Source organism: Pan troglodytes, chromosome 10 (genome assembly GCF_028858775.2).
Source record: "Pan troglodytes isolate AG18354 chromosome 10, NHGRI_mPanTro3-v2.0_pri, whole genome shotgun sequence".
NCBI classification, from domain to species: Eukaryota; Metazoa; Chordata; class Mammalia; order Primates; family Hominidae; genus Pan; species Pan troglodytes.
Window position 1 is genome coordinate 63346243 of NC_072408.2, and position 20271 is coordinate 63366513.

General features: G+C 42.7%; 1 protein-coding gene across 16 annotated transcripts in view; it reads right to left on the minus strand.

The window, feature by feature from the left end:
* The window catches only part of BICD1 (BICD cargo adaptor 1), a 276282-nt gene that overhangs the window by 241855 nt on the left and 14156 nt on the right, over window positions 1-20271 (minus strand). The window lies entirely within an intron of this gene.

Sequence of the window (20271 nt, forward strand, 5' to 3'; positions counted from 1 at the left end):
CATGCAAACATGTACGTTCTACGGAAGATTTCAAGTACAACAAAAAAATCCGGGTTTCCCATCACAGAACCTAAGTCGCCGCATTTCCTCTGGTGTATAACATGTTGTTGATGCAGTTATTGTCCTTTGTTTTTTTTAGCTGTTTCCTTAAATGCCAAAACTACACACATGAAGTATGTAATACGAACACTGTGACAATGAGGAGATGCAAGTAACATTTTATTCACCTGAAGAAACTAAAACCCAACATTTTGCTTTTTGTCTACAGACACAGTTCCTGTAAACACAGAATCAAATACGGTGCGCGTAGAAAATAAAAAGATCCTCCCACACTATGGCACTTCCTTCAATGGAGGCTACTCGGGAGGCTGAGGCAGCGAATTGCTTGAACCCGGGAGGCGGGGTTGCATTGAGCTGAGATTGCGCCACTGCACTCCAGCCTGGGCGACAGAGCGAGACTCCGTATCAAAAAACAAACAAAACAACAACAACAACAACAAACAAGATGTTGTATTCTTGACATTTAGGCATTTTCTAAAATATTACATTTTTTATAAAATTTCTCTGCCATGGAAAAAAAATCCACCTTTGCCAGAGCAAAGGAAGCCAGTGAAAGAAGTAATTCATTGGGAGTATAATTATAAGCATTTAGCATTGTTTTGAACATGAGAAAAAGGCAAGCTTTCATGTAACAGATTTTCATAATCTCAAGAAATAATTCATCTGCCATTTATTTTCAGGGAAATGTGGTGCTTCTTGGAAGAAGCCCAGAGGATCCTGCTGTTAAACCAAGACCCATGCAGGAAAAAAAAAATTATCCACTCCACAATAATATGGCAGGTAACACAAAGGCAGTGGTACTTCTCCAGCAGGGAGAGGCCCCCTCAAAACAGGAACTCCTGCCGGCTGACTTAATTACAGCACAGCAAGGGAATCCACTACATAGGCAGGAGCCACTGAACAGAGAGCTGCTGAGATCCGTCCTCGGTACACGGACAGATGGTTCTGCTGCTTCTCGGCTGGTATAAGACCTTATAGAAGACTCTGAAAACTGAAACACGCCAACAAGTTTTCTGTTACCAGTATTTTTTTTTTTTAACTCTGTGCCCAGGCCAGGCGCGGTGGCTCACGCCTGTAATCTCAGCGCTTTGGGAGGCCGAGGCGGGCGGATCGCGAGGTCAGGAGTTTGAGCATCCTGGCCAACATGGTGAAACCCCGTCTTTACTAAAAATACAAAAATCAGCTAGGCGTGGTGGCGCTTGTCTGTAGTCCCAGCTACTTGGGAGGCTAAGGCACGAGGAATCGCTCGAACCCAGGAGGAGGAGGTTGCAGTGAGCCGAGATTGCACCACTGCGCTCCAGCCTGGCGACAGAGCGAGACTCCGTCTCAAACAAACAAACAAAAAAACCCTTTGTGCCCACCGTATGCTAGCGTAAAAGTAATCTTAATTTGAAAGTCAATCAGCAAGTATTTACTGAGCGACGTGTAAGGGATAAGGAAAAGGTCTAAAGCAGCTTATCTAGTTTAGGGACATGGATTAAACTCTGATTTAATTTTAGGGCTTTTGACTTTTTCATCATCACACACAGACACACACAAACACACACACACAAAATTAGAGGAGAGGCCATGAAAGCACTGCCTTGAAAATTCTCAGAGACAAATTTACAGAAACCTGTAAATTTGAGTGAGTCCATGTAAGAAACCTGACCTTATACACAGGGACGATGCACTGAAACCTGTTTCACAGCAAAGGGAATTGAAAGTTTCTAAAGCAGTCACCACAGCAGCCACGTGGCTTAGAACACAAAACAGACAGCCCCCCAAATTATGAAGTCATACACACAGCTGCTAAATAACAGCACTGAGTAAACTCTATCTTGTAAGAAATGTTTAAACAAAATGAAAATTTAACTACAAACATTATTTATGGAATTAATATACATGCAAATTTTCTGCATGCAAACTCTACCTTCCTGGTCACTTTGAAGGATATAAATTAATAAAAATCACAAAATTCTTCAATCTTATGTAAGAATGTACAATAATGCCACTGAAGCAATTTAGAACTTACAATTCCCATAGCATAGAATCTATTATATATAGATATCTAATTATATCTATCTAAACACATACATATACAGATGCTCCTCAACTGATGATGAGATTATGTCCTAGTAAACCCATCATAGTTTGAAAAATATCATAAGTCAAAAATACATTTAATACGCCTAACCTATCAAATACAGCTTACTTAGCCTCACCTACCTTAAACATGCTCAAAACACTTACATTAGCCTATATTTGGGCAAAAATCACCTAACACAAAGCCTATTTAAAGTAAAGTGTTGAATAGCTCATGTAATTTGTTGACTGGTGTACTGAAAGTGAAAAACAGAATAGACGTGTGGGCACCCAAAATATGGTTTATATAAAGTCAAAAAATTATAAAGTCAAAAAATAATTATAAAGTCAAAAAATCATTAAGATGAACCATCGTTAAGTCAGGGACCATCTGCATACATATATAAATACATACACATACATATTCCTATTTAATACTGATATCAACTCTATAAACTAAAAATGCACAGCTTGGTGAGTCTGAATGAGTTAATATATTTAAAGCACTTGGAGAACTTCTATCAATACAAGCTTTGAAGTCACACTGCCTGACTGAGATTTTGGTTCCATCGCTAGACAAATTAATTTATCTGTGCTGCAATTTTCTCATCTATGTAAGTGGAAATAATAATAAAAGCCTCTACTTCATAGGCTAATGAGGCATATGCTATCTGGCATATTAAATATCTAGCACAATACCCAGTATGTGGTAGGCAATGAACACAAGCGAGCTATTTTTAAACTTTATATATTTGGCCAGGCACGGTGGCTCACGCCTGTAATCTCAGCACTTTGGGAGGCCAAGGCAGGCGGATTGCCTAAGCTCAGGAGTCCGAGACCAGCTTGGCCAACATAGCAAAACCCTGTCCCTACTAAAAACACCAAAAATTAACCAGGCATGGTGATGCGTGCCTGTAATCCCAGCTACTTGGGAGACTGAGGCAGGAGAATCGCTTGAACCTGGGAGGCGGAGGTTGCAGTGAACTGAGATCGCGCCACTGCACTCCAGCCTAGGAGACAGAAGGAGACTCTGTCTCAAAATAAAAAAAGTTTTTATATTTGGCCTCCAGTAATGGAGGCCTTTTTACAAAGGGAATCCGAATTAAAACTTGGGTCTCCTGATAAATTTGAGAATACTTTCTACAGCCATGCTGCTGGGAACCATACAAAGGAGGCATTTAATCAAACTGATACGACTAAGTATTATTATGATACAGTAGCAAAAAGTAACAATGGTTGCACATGATGACACTAAATGCCAAAATCTTTACACGATGTCAGAAGATAAGGTCAAGTGCTCCTTCAGAACATATGCCCTACAACACGTTACCTTGTTCTTTTCTGCTATGATTCTCTTTGTAAAAAGTTATATATCTGAGTAATAAATTGCTACACTAAGTATCTGAGAGTACTGCTTTGGGTCACAAAAGCAAAATAATTTGCTTATAAAAACAATTAACTTTAGGCCAGGTGCGGTGGCTCATGCCTGTAATCCCAGCACTTTGAAAGGCCGAGGCAGGCTGATCACTTGAGGCCAGGAGTTCAAGACCAGCCTGGCAAACACGGCAAAACCCTGTCTCTACTAAAAATACAAAAATCAGCCAGGTGTGGTGGCGCATGCCTGTAATCCCAGCTACTCAGGTGGCTGGGGCACAAGAATTTCTTGAACCCGGGCAGTGTAGGCTGCAGTGAGCCAAAATCACACCACTGCAATCCAGTCTGGGCAACAGAGCGAGACACTGTCTCAAACAAAACAAAAACAAAAACAACAACAACAAAAAAACCTAACTTAAAAATACTAAATATTCAGTGAAAACTAGAGTCATGCTAAACCAAAACAGTGTTTTAGCTCCAGGTATTAATGGCCACTTCTGGAGCCATAAGCAAAGCTGATAATATAGCTCCTAAATAAAGAACTGGAATATGGTTGGCAAAGAATCACCTTCTTAATTTCTTAAGAATGTTCAACTCTGGCACAAAGTGGACAAGGTGAGTATGGGTGAATATCCTTCTAGAGAGATGAGACTAGAAGACTGAGGATCTACAGAAGGGGATGCCCAGTTATTCTCTCTCCCCCTACTCTCGAAACTCACTCATTAATTCATGTATTTATCAAAATGGCATGTCAATACCCTGAGCAGCCACTCAGGACAGGACTCCTGCATTGCTACAATACCGATCCCCCAGCCTCTCCTCTCCCCCTCAACCTGCCTTAGCTCCTGTCATTTTATCTACACTGGACAGGACCTGTCCATTTCCTGTCTTCCTTCCAATTATGTTTGTCCATGTCTGGACCTGGCTGGTTGTTCCCTGCAGCCCCTTGCTGGTTACCTTACTCTGACAGTGATGCAGCCAGAGGCACTAAAGGGTTAGCCCAAGGGCCCCAGCCCTGCATTTGGCCCATGAAGGGGCTTACGATCCTCGTTTTCTGGGTTTGGGTGATGTTAGAGGAAAGTGCCCCAGCCCAGCACCATTCCTTTTTGCTTCTGGTTTGGAGCTCTAGACCAGAGCCTTAGTTCTGGTCAGTTGTTAAGTAATTATTTAACAGTGTGACGTTCAGACCTGCATGACATCTATACAGTGTCCAGTAAAGAAAGAGAAAGCCATGGTCCCTACCTTCAAAAAAGAAAAAATGCCACGTAGGTGCTTGGTGATACAAAGTTGAGTAAGACACACATAATCTGGTGGAGGAAACAGACCTGAAAATCAATAATCACAGAACAGTGGAACATTATAGTTGCCTCAGTCTTTACAGGGGAACACAGAGGAGCACCAGCTAAAGAATGTGTACTTTGGACAAAGTTATATGCCAGGTACTCCTATATATATGATCTAATACAAAAGTAAACATCAGTCCTATACTGTTAGATGAAGAAATAGGTTCCAAGATTTAAGAGGCAGAACTGAGAATGCAAGTCCTGCACTATCATCCTCCTTCACACGCCTCTCCTTTGTCCCTCTCCACCTTCCTTCCCCCTTTATTTTCCTTTCCTAGAAGGGAAGGAGGGTGTCAGCATCTCAATCAAAAGTCAAAACTCACATGTCAACAGGTAAGTGACAGATGATGTAAATGAGGGAAGAACAGAGACAGTGAGATAACTCGGATGAGATGGAATGGTGGGGACTCTGGTGAATTAGAGATTCATGCTCTTTCTAAAAGAAAGGTGAAGGTTCATGCCTGTAATCCCAGCACTTTGGGATGTAAAGGCAGAAGATCGCTTGAGGCCAGGAATTTGAGACCAGGCCAGCCAATATAGTGAAGTGTTGTCTCTACAATAAATTTAAAAATTAGCCAGGTGTGGTGATGCACACCTGTAGTCCCAGGTACTCAGGAGGCTGAGATGTAAGGATAACTTAAACCCAGCAGATCTAGGCTGCAGTGAGCTGTGTTCGTCTCACTGCACTCCAGCCTAGGTGACAGCGCAAGAGACCCTGTCTCAAAAAAAAAAAAAAAAAAAAAAAGCCACACATGGTGGCTCATGCCTGTAATCCCAGCACTTTGGGAGGCCGAGGCAGGCGGATCACCTGAGGTCACAAGTTCAAGACCAGCCTGGCCAACATGGTGAAAGCCCATCTCTACTAAAAATATAAAATTAGCCAGGCATGGTGGCATGCACCTGTAATCCCAGCTACTCAGGAGGCTGAGGCAGGAGAATGGCTTGAACCTGGGAGATGGAGGTTGCAATGAACTGAGACCACACCACTGCACTCCAGCCTGGGTGACACAGTGAGACTCCGTCTCATAAAAAAAAAAATAAAGGAGGGGAGAGGGGAAGGGGAGGGGAGGGGAATGGAGGGGAGGAGGGGGAGAGGAGAAGAGAGGAGAGGAGGACTCATTCACCTCTAGCCCTCTGATGCCACACAGAAATGTGGGCCCAAGGCTCTGTGAAATCTTCCAGTTTTTTGAGACTGGCCTGAAATCCAGTTTATGTGATTCTGTTTCTTGAAAAAAGCAGCTCCCTAAATCAAAATGTTTATCAATCACCAAGCCTGACTGTGGCCACGGGATACCAGCTTGCAATATCTGCTGTAGACCAAAGGTGGCCAGGCTTGTCGGCATTGCTCCCGACACTATGGTGTTTCACTTAGAAAGTTTAACAACCACACAGTCATCGCAAAACAAACCACAGGACTGGTGCCACTAGTGTTATCAAGACTTTATTCTAATTCTGAGGTATTAAGGAGAGAGGCACACAATGACAGAGTCGCGGTGCTGAAAACACCTGACTCACTTCCTTGACATCCCTACCAAGTAGCTTTTTGGCTCTGCTTAAGCATCATGATGAGCCAACAGGGAAGTCTCTCTCTCCTCAGATGGCCTGCTCACTTTCACTCTGCTCTTAGACATTAGAGAAGGTCTTTTTAAATATTAAGTTGACCTCTGTATCCCTGTATCTGCCACCCATTGGTCTCTGGACCACTTTACCTAGAACACAATATCCCAGGAGCAAGAAACCAACGTTATCATCACATTACAAACAGTGTTTCTGTTCATACAAAGATCATATCAGCTTTTTACTTGGACTAGCACACTTGCCTCCCCGGCCCTCGGGGACCATAGCATGATCTAGCAGTGCCAGTGAGTTAACAAAGGCTTACCAAGTTCCATGGTAGGGCACAGGGAGAGCTGTTATTTCCATCAGTCACATGTTTTACTTTAATTCTAGCTCAAGAATATATTTATGCCCCAGTCTCCATGTTCCTAATCTACAGTGCACAACTGCTTCCTATAAATAATTATTTTAACTTTGGTTTAAAAAGTACTGGCATCCAGCCAGGCACAGTGGCTCAGGCCTGTAATCCCAGCACTTTGGGAGGCCGAGGTGGGTGGATCACCAGGTCAGGAGATCAAGACCATCCTGGCCAACACAGTGAAACCCCGTCTCTACTAAAAATACAAAAAATTAGCCAGGCGTGGTGGCAGGCGCCTGTAGTCCCAGCTACTCAAGAGGCTGAGGCAGAAGAATGGCGTGAACCCGGGAGGCGGAGGTTGCAGTGATCAGAGATCGTACCACTGCACTCCAGCCTGGGGGACAGAGCAAGACTCCATCTCAAAAAAAAAAAAAAAGAACTGGCATCCATTTCAGAAACTGGATAAAGTTGGTTTCACAGAATGTTAAAAAGTATCCATGGCTAGTTTGTTTGACTTTATAGGAATAAAAATGACTTAACAGTTTAGCTTTATAACAGAAACTAAGAAATATGGCTCCACACTTAATATGCATCATGAAAGGTAGCCAACTTAGGTCCAGTAAATTACATCATAGAGCATTATAACTATAGAATGCTGCTTGTTTTTCTGGCAAAGTCATGAATCCCTTCCAAATGAGAAACATTTTGGCAGACTCATCTTTTTTTTTTTTTTTCCCAGATGGAGTCTTGCTCTGTCGCCCAGGCTGGCTTGCAGTGGCACGATCTTGGCTCACTGCAACTTCTACCTCCCAGGTTCAAGTGATTCTTGTGCCTCAACCTCCCGAGTAGCTAGGATTACAGGTGTGCACCACCATACCCGGCTAATTTTTGCATTTTTAGTAGAGATGGGGTTTCACCATGTTGGTCAGGCTGGTCTCAAACTCCTGACCTCAGGTGATCCACCTGACTCAACCTCCCAAAGTGCTGGGATTACAGGCATGAGCCACCGCGCCTGGCCAGGAGACTCATCTTAAAATTATTTTTCAGACAAAGTATCAATATTGGTATCCACAAGAATTTTCAAATTCAAATAAGCAAATATTTCGTCTCCTAAATTTAAGTGTGAAATATTATTTTATTCCTTTTTATATCTCCTTATCATATGATTTCTTTACATTCTTCCTAGCTCCTTATAAGAAACCTAGGAGCCATCCTGATTTCTCCACCTTCTTTTGCCTCCCATATTTAATTAATTAGCAAATCTTTCAACATATACCCTGAATCAGATCACTTCTTACCCTCAAGTAGATTCTCACTCAGTCTAAGCCACCATCATCTCTTACCTGAACTACTGCAATAGCCTCCTAACTTGGCTCACTCTTCCACTGTCTGCAAGGAATAACCAGAGTGATCTTTTAAAAACGTGTATGAAATCACATCACTCAGGCGGCTTAAAATAAAATCCAGACTTCTCGCCAGGGCTCAGAGAACCTGCTTGCTGACTCCCTCTCCACTGCCCCTCTCACATTCCCCCTCCCCAACAACTGCCACACTGGAGTCTTTTGGGGTCCTGGTTGAAGGCAGTACTGCCCCCTTGGCATTGGGGCGGGCAGTGGGTGTCTAGAATGTGTGACTATGTTTTTGTAATGCAGTGACTAGGGATGCTAACCGTCCCGCATTGAGCCACACAGTCCCACGGTGCACAGCACAGTTCCGAGCTGCAAAGGCTTGCAGTACCCAAAATGCCATTTGCCATTTTCACAAAAACCCAGTTCATTCTCATCTCAAGATCTTTTTTTTTTTTTTTTTTTTTTTTTGAGACAGAGTCTCGCTCTGTCGCCTAGGCTGCAGTGCAGTGGCACAATCTAGGTTCACTGCAACCTCCGCCTCCCGGGTTCAAGCAATTCTCCTGCCTCAGCCTCCTGAGTAGCTGGGATTACAAGCGCCTGCCACCACACCCAGCTAATTTTTGTATTTTTAGCAGAGACAGGTTTTCACCATATTGGTCAAGCTGGTCTCGAACTCCTGACCTCATGATCTGCCCACCTTGGCCTCCCAAACAGCTGGGATTACAGGTGTGAGCCACAGTGCCCAGCCCCCATCTCAAGATCTTTACACTTACTGTTACTTTTGACCCAGGAACTGAAATATTTTCCCACCTTGCTCAAGTATTTTCCCACCTTGCTCCTTCTGACCACTTGGGATTCAGCTCCAACATCATCTCCTCTGAAAGGCCATGCCTGGCCCTCATTTCTCAAATAGCCACCCCAGCCAGCACCCCCGCCAGTCTTGTTATTCCTCCACCTTGCTTTATTTACTTTTTAGCACATATCACCCTGTAAAATTATGCATTTACTTGCTTAAGCTTTTGTTGCCTTTCTCCCCCACAAGTGTGTCCACCCGCTGAGGGCAGGAACTTTGTACCCTGGCACCTAACAATGGCTGGGGTATATCAAGTGTTTAGTCATCAGGTATGCAGTGGATAAATGTCTACATAATTTTTCTTATTTATGATCAGGAATTTTTTTAAATCTTCAATTTGGGAGTGCAGTGTCTCGTAGTTATCATTTCTAGTTATTTTTTCCTACACCAAGTTCCCCTTTTTGTGCAACAGAGTTGTTTTACATTCCACAATTTTTATTTTTGCAGAGGACAGAGAGGTGATGGTAAACTTAAAATATCCCAAATCACCATGCAACTGTTTCACAAAATGTGAAGGAGGGCTTTTTATGAACACAGTATTTTTGTAAGCCTCAGAGTAAATGTGTAAATTCTGGCTAACTGACCAGTAAGGCTATGGTAGGACCACTTCTGGGGGCAATAATCATCCGATGAGAGAGCAGCTCCCTTTACTGGAGCCACCGAAATAGAAAATGAGCACCACCTTTTGTCAAAAAGGCTCACAAATCTTTTCAAGACCGAGAAGAGCTGAAATATACGGCAACAGAAAAATAATTTTTTTAAAAAAATCACACTTTGAAAGCACTAAATCCAAAGTTCAAACCAGGTCTAGAAGTGAATTAGAGATAAGTGATAAGGGGGATGTATAGGCTTACATCTGGACTTTAAAATATGATTTTATTTAAATGTCACGGAGCAGCCTGGCGTGGTGACTCACACCTGTAATCCCAGCACTTTGGGAGGCCGAGGCGGGCAGATCACCTGAGGTCAGGAGTTCGAGACCAGCCTGGCCAACATGACGAAACCCCGTCTCTACTAAAAATACAAAAATTAGCCGGGAATGGTGGTGCATGCCTGTAGTCCCAGCTTGAGAGGCTAAGGCAGGAGAATTGCTTGAACCCGAAAGGCAGAGGTTGCAGTGAGCTGAGATCACACCACTGAACTCCAACCTGGGCGACAGAAATAGACTCCATCTAAATAAATAAATACATAAATGTCAAGGAGCATTATTTATTTAACTATATAGAAGCCTGGAAAGATATGTTAAAAAAAGAATGAGCATACTTCGATTACTTTTATGTTCCACACACATAAGATCTATGCTCAAACAGGGTCTAAATGAGATACTAGATGTTAAACAGTGCTTCTCTCTAACGAGTGGTATTTGGGAACTGACATACAATCACCTATGGCTTCTGTGAGACTGTTGGGCCCAAGCACTGTATGCATTTTAGATCTTAATACAGACTGCCAATCCACGTTCTCAAAGTTCACAGCAATTCACACTTCTACCTCTACACACTTTCCGACACTGTATATTATCATTATTTAAAAATTTTGGGGCCAGGCGTGGTGGCTCACGCCTGTAATCCCAGCACTTTGGGAGGCTGAGGCAGGCAGATCACAAGGTCAGGAGATCGAGACCACGGTGAAACCCCGTCTCTACTAAAAACACAAAAAGTTAGCCGAGCGCGGTGGTAGGCGCCTGTAGTCCCAGCTACTTGGGAGGCTGAGGCAGGAGAAGGGCATGAACCCAAGAGGCGGAGCTTGCAGTGAGCCGAGATCGCCCAGTGCACTCCAGCCTGGGCGACAGAGCGAGACTCCATCTCAAAAAAAAAAAAAAAATTTTGTCACTGTATATTATCATATTTAAAATTTTTGTAAATTAATGGGGAAAAAAGTAAACTTCCTTAATTTACATTCACTGACTACTCAGATTGAACATCTCTTCCCATTTACCGATTTACTTGCAAATCCTCTCTGACTAGTTGGTCTTTGTCCTTTTTTCCTATTGCATTATGTTGTTTTCAATAAACTCATCGTACCTATATTTTAGGAATAATAATTGTTTGTAAGCCATCCACATCGCACTATTTCTTCCAAACTGTTCTTTTTCATTTCTAAAACCAAATAAGTCAGTCCTCCCTTTTGATTCTAAGTTTTGTATCTTGCTTAGGGAAATTTCCTCCCAGTGACATTTAATAAATATTCTCAGGAATTTTCTACTGAGTAGAATTCATTTTTTAAACAAACCATTAAGTCCTTGGTATTGCAATGTAAAGTTAATGAAGGGAGGGGATAAAAGAAGATGAGAAAGAAAAGGGTACAGGGTTAAGAAAGAGACTGGAAAAGTCTTATTTCTTAATGTTGAAGAAAGAGTTTTAGGCCAGGTGTGGTGGCTCATGTCTATAATCCCAGGACTGTGGGAGGCTGAGGTGGGAAGATCGGTTGAGCCCAGAGTTTGAGACCAGCCTGGGAAACATAGTGACACCTTGTGTTTACAGAATTTTTTTTTTTTTTGAGATGGAATCTCGCTCTGTCGCCCAGGCTGGAGTATAGTTGCGCCATCTCAGCTCACTGCAACCTCCACCTCCTGGGTTCAAGCAATTGTCCTGCCTCAGCCTCCCAAGTAGCTGGGACTATAGGCATGTGCCACCATACCTGACTAATTTTTTTTATTTTTAGTAGAGACAGGATTTCACTATGTTGGCCAGGCTGGTCTCCAACTCCTGACCTCAGGTGATCCGTCTGCCTGGACTCCCAAAGTGCTGGGATTACAGGCGTAAGCCACCATGCCCGGCCTACAAAAATTTTTTAAAAAATTAGTTGGGCCTCTAACCCCAGCACTTTGGGGAGCTGAGGCAGGCGGATCACCTGAGGTCAGGAGTTCGAGACCAGCCTGGACAACATGGTGAAACCCCATCTCTATAAAAATACAAAAATTAGCCAGGCACAATGGTGCATAATCCCAGCTACTCGGGAGGCTGAGGCAGGAGAATCTCTTGAATCTGGGAGGCAGAGGTTGCAGTGAGCCAAGATCGTGCCACTGCACTCCAGCCTGGGCAACAGAGCGAGATTCTGTCTCAAAAAAAAAGAAAAAAAAATTAGTTGGACATGGTGGTGCATGCCTGTAGTCCCGGCTACTTGTATGGCTGATGTGGGAGGGTTGCTTGAACCTGGGAGGTTGAGGCTACAGTAAGCCAAGATCGTGCCCTTGCATTCTAGCCTGCGCAACAAAACAATACCCTATCTTAAAAAACAAAAAAAGGAATAAAAAGAAGTTTTAAAAGATTCTAAAGTAACAATACATTTCTCATATTGATATATTATGACAGGAAAAAAACTCAAGTATTTTGGCTTGGAAATATAAACTATAAACATATAGGAAAAATTTTGGTTTAAAACTAAGCACAAATTACGCTGGTTTTTTTTAAGAAAAGGAACAATTATATTTTTCATAATACTAAAAATGAAATAATGTAAAGTGATAAAAAGCAATTAATTCCTACTTAGGTAATATTTCATCTGAGCCTTTTCCATTAAAACTTTAACTTTTATGTGATTATGAGGTTATTTATACCTAAAGAGACCATTTATGTTTATAGAGAATTAGTACAGGCATTTATTTTTCCAGGGACTGAGATAAGAGGAAAATAACCAAGGGAAGAATTTGTTCAGCACTATAGGCAATATTTCAGATGCTTAAGTGGAAATACGCATATGCTTCCTCAAAAATCACAAATAGAACTGTTAGATTAGAACTTGTACCTTTTTGAATACTTTATGAAAAGCCCTTAAATAATATTTTTTCCCAAAGTGACTTCTTAAGAATTAGCTCAGGCCAGGTGCGGTGGCTCACGCCTGTGATCCCAACACTTTGGGAGGCGGAGGCGGGCAGATCACCTGAGGTCAGGAGTTTGAGACCAGCCTGGCCAACACGGTGAAACCCCGTCTCTACTAAAAATACAAAAATTAGCCGGGTGTGGTGGCATGCACCTGTAATCCCCGCTACCTAGGAGGCTGAGGCAGGAGAATCACTGGAGCCTCGGAGGCAGAGGCTGCAGTGAACTGAGATCGCGCCACTGCACTGCAGCCTGGATGACAGAGCAAGAGTCTGTCTCAAAAAAAAAAAAAAGAATTAGATCACAGCCCCAATAAGATTTCTAGTAACATCTAATTAGACAATTGAGTTCCCTTGCTGGAGCTTGTCTGCTTTGCTTATAAAAACATGTGCAAAGTCTAAGACAACCACAACTAGACCCTCAATATCCTCCTCCTTAATGCTTATTGGGGAAACGGAAATAAACAGTGTGATGTGCCTTCGTTCACACTTGTCACTTCCTTGTAAATGTTGAGAGCTTTCCAAAGCAAAGAGCCTATGACAGCAAGGAAGGTGTCCAAAGCCAGTGACTCCTGGGGAAGAACAAAATAAGAAGAATTATTCCATCAGCTACCAAGAACTTATATTAAAATGGTAAGAGTAAGACAGTGTGGCATTTGCACAAGAATAGACCAACAAACCAATGTAACAGAATAGTCCAAAAATAGACCCATGCATATATAAAAAATTGATTTATCACAAAACAGACATTGGAAATTAGTGCAGGAAAGATCAACTGTTCAGTAACCTGTGGTACTGAGATCACTGGCTAATTTTATTGGGGGGTGGGGTGGAATCATGGGAAAAAATTTAAATTAGATTTCTACCTCACACCAAACACAAAAATCAGTTCCAGGGAGAATTAAAGATTTAAATATAAAAGTCAAATCATAAGATATTCAGAAGACAATATAGGTGCATGTTTTTATGACTTCATGGAAAGGATTTCTTAAGAATAGAAAAATACAACCTAGAAACACAAAAGAGTGATAAATCAACTAAATTAAAATTATAAACTTCTCTTCTTCAAAGGATACCACAGAAAGAGTAAAAAGACAACCCATGGACTAGGAAAAGATATTTCCAACATATCTAAATAACTAAAAAGGCTTAGTATACAGAAAATGAGTATAGGTGTATACTCTTACAAATCGGGAAGAAAAATGTAAACAATCCAATGGTAAATGAGCAAAGACATGAAATGCATTTCAGTGCAGGATAGTCATAAATGCCTGTAAATACTGAAGAGGCACGACCTCATAAGCAGCCACAAAAATGCAAACTAGAGTTACAAGGTATGAAGTGATGACGAGGATGTGGAGCCAAAGGTGCCTGGTGCCTGTTCCTTGTATATTTATATTTTTACAATTTTAATTTCTGCAGGGTCTTTTTTTTTTTTTAAACAGAGTCTCACTCTGTCGCCCAGGCTGGAGTGCAGTGGCGTGATCTGATCTCGGCTCACTGCAACCTTCACCTCCCGGGTTCAAGCAATTCTCCTGCCTTAGCCTCCCAAGTAGCTGGGATTACAGGCTTGCATCACCATGCCAAACTAATTTTTGTATTTTTAGTAGAAACAAGGTTTCACTATGTTGGCCAGGCTGATCTCGAACTCCTGGTATCAAGTGATCCACCCGCCTCGGCCTCCCAAAATGCTAAGATTACAGGTGTGAGCCACCATACCCGGCCAGCAACTTTTTTTTTTTTAAGAATACTATCTATGGTGACTATTTCTAGCCCGCCATGATAGCGAGTGTCTTCAAAGAGAGCTGCAGGCATGACCAACCTGCGTTCACTCTCATTCTAATCTTAAGATTTCATCCTTTCTACACACACTCGGTGTGAACAGTCTGCAAACCGTGGTGAGAGCCCATTGGTGGGGTATGAAGTCTGAGAAGAGGTATACAATTTTTCCCACCACATCCAGTTCCCCCCACAATAGTTGTAGGGTCCTCTGGAGCCCAAATCTGGGGAGATCCTAGGCTTTATCTCCTATTTCCTCTACTCTAAGTGGCCGGAAAACTAATGCTCAGTATTGAACCAATACTGATTCAGCAAATGCATTCAAGGCAAAAGTCAGATTTGATGCACTGCTTATTTATTTATTTTTTTTGAGATGGAGTCTTGCTCTGTTGCCCAGGCTGGAGTGCAGTGACACAATCTCAGCTAACTGCAAACTCCACCTCCTGGGCTCAAGCGATTCTCCCACCTCAGGCTCCCGAGCAGCTGGGACTACAAGTGTGTGCCACCATGTCTGCCTAATTTTGGCATTTTTTTTTTTTTTAGAGACTGGGTCTTGCCATGTTGCCCCGGCAGGTCTCAAACTCCTGAGCTCAAGTGATCCACCTGCCTTGGCTTCCCAAAGTGTTGGGATTACAGGCTGAGCCACTGCGCCTAGCCAACACACTGCTTACTTCTAAGAGTTCCTGCTTTGATTCAGTTTTAGCCTCTGAGCATCCTTACCAAGTAGTTGACTCATTCATTCCATTTAAGGGCTAGTTTTTTATTGCACTCAGCATTTTTAATTGTTGCTAGCAGGAAGGTTAATCAGATGTCTTAGACCACAGGACCACTGTATTGCCAGAATCTAAAGTCAAAAATCCGCTTTAAAACATAAAGCTAATTATGTCACTCTCCTGCTTTGAAACTTTCAATGCTTTTCTCATGATATACAGTGTAAATCTGAGCTCCTAAGTGCTCTTGACCCTGTTCAAGAGGCATAAGGGAAACTTCCCAGAGAAAGAAAATGGAGGTTAAACTTGAACCAGCAGGAACAGAGAGAAAAGAGGAGAGCAGAGAAACAGCCAATGAATCCTAATTAACAAATCAAATGGGCAGGAGAATATTCAAGTCTAGTATGGAAAGAGCTCAACATTCAAGGGTCTGATCAACCATTAGAAGCTCAGTCAAGACTGCAGGGCATCAGGGGCTCTCAAAGCCAAGAGTGAAGAATCAGAGGGGTCTGTTAAGAGATCAGGGACATTGGGAGCAGCATCTATCCAACCACGCAGAAGGACAGTGGGTGCCCAAACCAAAGGGCCAATTAGGCAACCTGGTCACAATAGGAGTTAGACTGAGGAGCTGCCACTCCCTAATTCACAGGAGCCCAGAAGGCTCAAACAGATTTAAAACACACAAAGGAGGGCATGGGAGCAGCAGATCCTCCCAGACCCCTTGTTAGTCACAGGTACTCCTGGTCTGGCTCTCAAAAGCAAGGCCTTCCCAACTTTGTTACAGTCAGCTATGCTGAAGCCTTGGCTGGCAGAAACTGACAAGCCCCATAACACAGCTTTCCCCATCTGGCCCCAAACCATCTCTCCAGGCTCACCTCCCCTCTCACCCTATTCCATCTACCTCCCTACTGCAACAACACAGACACTGACAAGCAGCACTCTCTCCAGCCTTCCCTCCTCTACAGGCTGTTTCATCTTCCTGAATGACTTTGCCCCTCTTCTCTCCCCGGAAAATCCCTACTTATTCTTCAGAGCCCCCTCAAATGTTGCCTGATCAGGGAGATTACTCTGATTCAAGCTGAGTTTGCTACCCTCCACTCCTATCGAGCACAGCCAACACATTATTATTTTATTATTATTACTATTATTGTCACCATCACATCCATCATTTATCAAGTGCTTGTCGTGTGTCAGGTACTGTATTAAATCCTTCACATGCATTTTTCCTTACCACTTATAGTTATTATCATTCTCCATTTTACTGAGGAGGAAACCAACGTTCACATCATTTCAAATATTGGCCTAAGGTCACATAGCTGCTAAAGGGATTTCAAACACAGTCTGTTCTTAACTCAAAAACCCATATTGTTTCCAGTAAAATATCACAATTCATTTATCTCTGTTGCCTCCAACAACAAATAAGTAACTTAAAAATAAAGATCACGTCTTCCTAATTTTTGTATAGCCTGCATAATACCTGGCATATAGATGATGCTCTCTAAAGATTTAATAAATAAATGAATAACAGACATTCATTCCATTTTCTCAGGAACTTGAATGACAACTGTAGCACAGAACCAGTAATACAATGTTGAGACTGTCTTTATGTCCCCTTTGGCTAGGGTCTACTGGATAGCTCGCATTATGGAGAATAAAGGACAGAGAGCACAAGACACTTAGGTAAAGATTCAGGTACAAGGAACCAGGCAAGTCAGCGCAGTGTCTTTTGAGTAAATGGGTTTAACCTAGGCAAACAAGTGGTTATTTTTAAAACAAGTGGTCTACTCCAACCTCTTTTCAAATAACTGGCTGTCTTTTTTTTTTTTCTTTTCAGACGGAGTCTTGCTCTGTCGCCCAGGATGGAGTGCAGTGGCGCAATCTCGGCTCACTGCAACCTCCGTCTCCCAGGTTCAAGCGATTCTCCTGGCTCAGCCCCCGGGTAGCTGGGATTACAGGCACCTGCCACCACGCCTGGCTTATTTTTTGTATTTTTAATAGAGATGGGTTTTCACCATGTTGGCTAGGCTGGTCTTGAACTCCTGACCTCAGGTGATCCGCCCGCCTCAGCCTCCCAAACTGCTGGGATTACCGGCGTGAGCCACTGTGCCCTACCACAACTGGCTGTCTTAATAACTTCATCTTTATTTTTTTCCCAGCCTAAATCAGTGCAATACCATAACCATCTACTAAACACCTGCTATGGTGGGAAGGAAGAGAATGCCATATACCTCATGGGATACTGAGTTAATGAAAACTTCTTTTCCCTGAAGGGGGTCTTAGTCGTGCTTGAATGCATGCAGAGGTTATCTCAATGAAGGAAAAAGTGCAGAACATTGTGACTTTTCTGCTCAAAGCTCTCTGAAAGTTTCCCATCTCACTCAGAGCAAAAGCCAAAGTCCTGATAATCTAGAAGCTGCTACATCATGTGGCCCCCTCTGGTCTCACCTACTATTCACCCCCTAACTCAGTCCCCTCCAGCCACATGGCCTCCTTAGTGTGTCTTCTCAATGAGGCTTTCTCTGATCACTCTATTGAAAATCATAACCTTCCTCCACTTCACATGCCATCTCCCTATTCCCAGGGTTTTTCCCCCCATAGCATTTTGGACGATCTAACGTGCTATCTACTTAACTCATTCATTTTGTTTATCATCTCTCTTCCCCTACAAAATGTAGGCTCCACAAATATGGACCTTCTGTTGTGTTTGTTCTCTGCTGTATTTTCAACACCCAAATCTGACACTGAATCATTATTGTAGGAATGAATGAATGAACCATTAGTTATGTTTACACAATGACCTATCTGCTCACAGCATTACTTTGAAATCCATTTTTCAAATTTCTGAATCACACTGGCATCACAAATTTAAATACATCTTAAGATTTTTTCGCTTGGCATTGATTAATGATGACTAAAATCTCATTGGTCTAGAGCTTTCTTCGTTGCTTTTTTCTGAAAAGACTTACTGTGACCATTATCTAAAAATGTAATTGTTGTTTTGAGACCCTGGTCTAAATTTTAGCAAATAATTGCTTGTATTGTCTCAAGCACTTCAACATGATTTACAAAAATGTTACTTATTATGCCACAATGAAAAATAGCACCTGATTATAAAACATGACTGGAAATTATAGTAATTAAGATAGAAGACCTGAGAATGCTCTTAAGAAAGGGTTCTACTTCTTTTTTTGTTATTTTTTTTTTTTTTTTTTTGAAACGGAGTCTTGCTCTGTCGCCCAGGCTGGACTGCAGTGGCGCGATCTCAGCTCACTGCAAGCTCCGCCTCCCAGGTTCACACCATTCTCCTGCCTCAGCCTCCTGAGTAGCTGGGACTACAGGCGCCCACCACCAAGCCCGGCTAATTTTTTGTATTTTTCATAGAGACGGGGGTTTCACCATGTTAGTCAGGATGGTCTCGATCTGTGTTAGGATGGTCTCGATCTGTGTTAGGATGGTCTCGATCTCCTGATCTCGTGATCCACCTGCCTCGGCCTCCCAAAGTGCTGGGATTACAGGTGTGAGCCAGCGCGCCCAGCCTTAAGAAAGGGTTCTACTTCTAAATTATTGTAAAATATTAACAAACTGAGGCTGGGTACAGTGGTACACACCTGTAATCCCAGCACCTTTGGAGGCTGAGGCAGGTAGATGTCTTGAGGCCAACAGTTTGAGACGAGCCTGCCCAACATTGTGAGACACTGTCTCTACAAAAAATACAAAAAAATTAGCTGGGTGTGGTGACTCACACCTGTAGTCCCAGCTACTCAGGAGGCTGAGGCAGGAGGATCGCTTGAGCCTGGGAAGTCAAAGCTGCAGTGAGCCGAGATTGCACCATTGCACTCCAGCCTGGGCAAGAGAGTGAGACCCTGTCTCAAAAAAAAAAAAAAATTGACAAACTGAGATCTTCTGTTGTTCAGATCACTATATCATTAACCATAGGTTTTCTTTGTTTGTTTGTTTGTTTGTTTGAGATGGAGTCTTGTTCTGTTGCCCAGGCTGGAGTGCAGTGTTGCGATCTTGGCTGTCTGCAGTCACTGCCTCCTGGGCTCAAGCCATCCTCCCACCTCAGCGTTTTTATTTTTATTTTTATTTTTATTTTTGGAGACAGAACAAGACTCTCGCCCAGGCTGGAGTGCAATGGAGTGATCTCGGCTCACTGCAACCTCCACCTCCCAGCTTCAAGAGTTTCTCCTGCCTCAGCCTCCCAAGTAGCTGGGATTACAGGCACGCATGATCACATCCAGCTAATTTTTGTATTTTTAGTAGAGAGAGGGTTTCACCATGTTGGCCAGGCTGGTCTTGAACTCCTGACCTCAAGTGATCCACCCGCCTTGGCCTCCCAAAATTCTGGGATTACAGGTATGAGCCACCATTAGTTTTTAATGCCAACATTAATTAAGATCTGGTATGAATTTTAAAAATTATCTATAGACGCCAGGTGCTGTGGCTCACGCCTGTAATCCCAGCACTCTGAGACAGGTGGATCATGAGGTCAGAGGTTCGAGACCAGGCTGGCCAACATGGTGAAACCCTGTCTCTACTAAAGCTACAAAAACTTAGTTAGCCAGGCATGGTGGCACACGCCTGTAATCCCAGCTACTCGGGAGGCTGAGGCAGGAGAATCACTTGAACCCAGGAGGCGGTGGCTGCAGTGAGCTGAGATCACGCCACTGCACTCCAGCCTGGGCAACAGGACGAGACTCCGTCTCAAAAAAAAAAAAAAAAAAATTCTATGGAGCCAACAATTCAAAAGCTATTTATAATCAGTTTGGAGCACATTATATTTTTTCCTTTCTCTCTCTCTCTCTCTCTAATGGTTGATTTTCCTTCCTATATTTTCTTGAGATTTGGAGCTTAAAGAATCTAAGCACACCAACCTTAGCAGAAAGAAAGCCAGTTTGTGATTTAAAAGACAAAAAAAAATGGTCGTGCGTGCCAAAGAGATAATCTGCAAGATAATAGTATCTCCAGCTCAACAAAAGAAGTCATGTACAAGATTAAACTCAT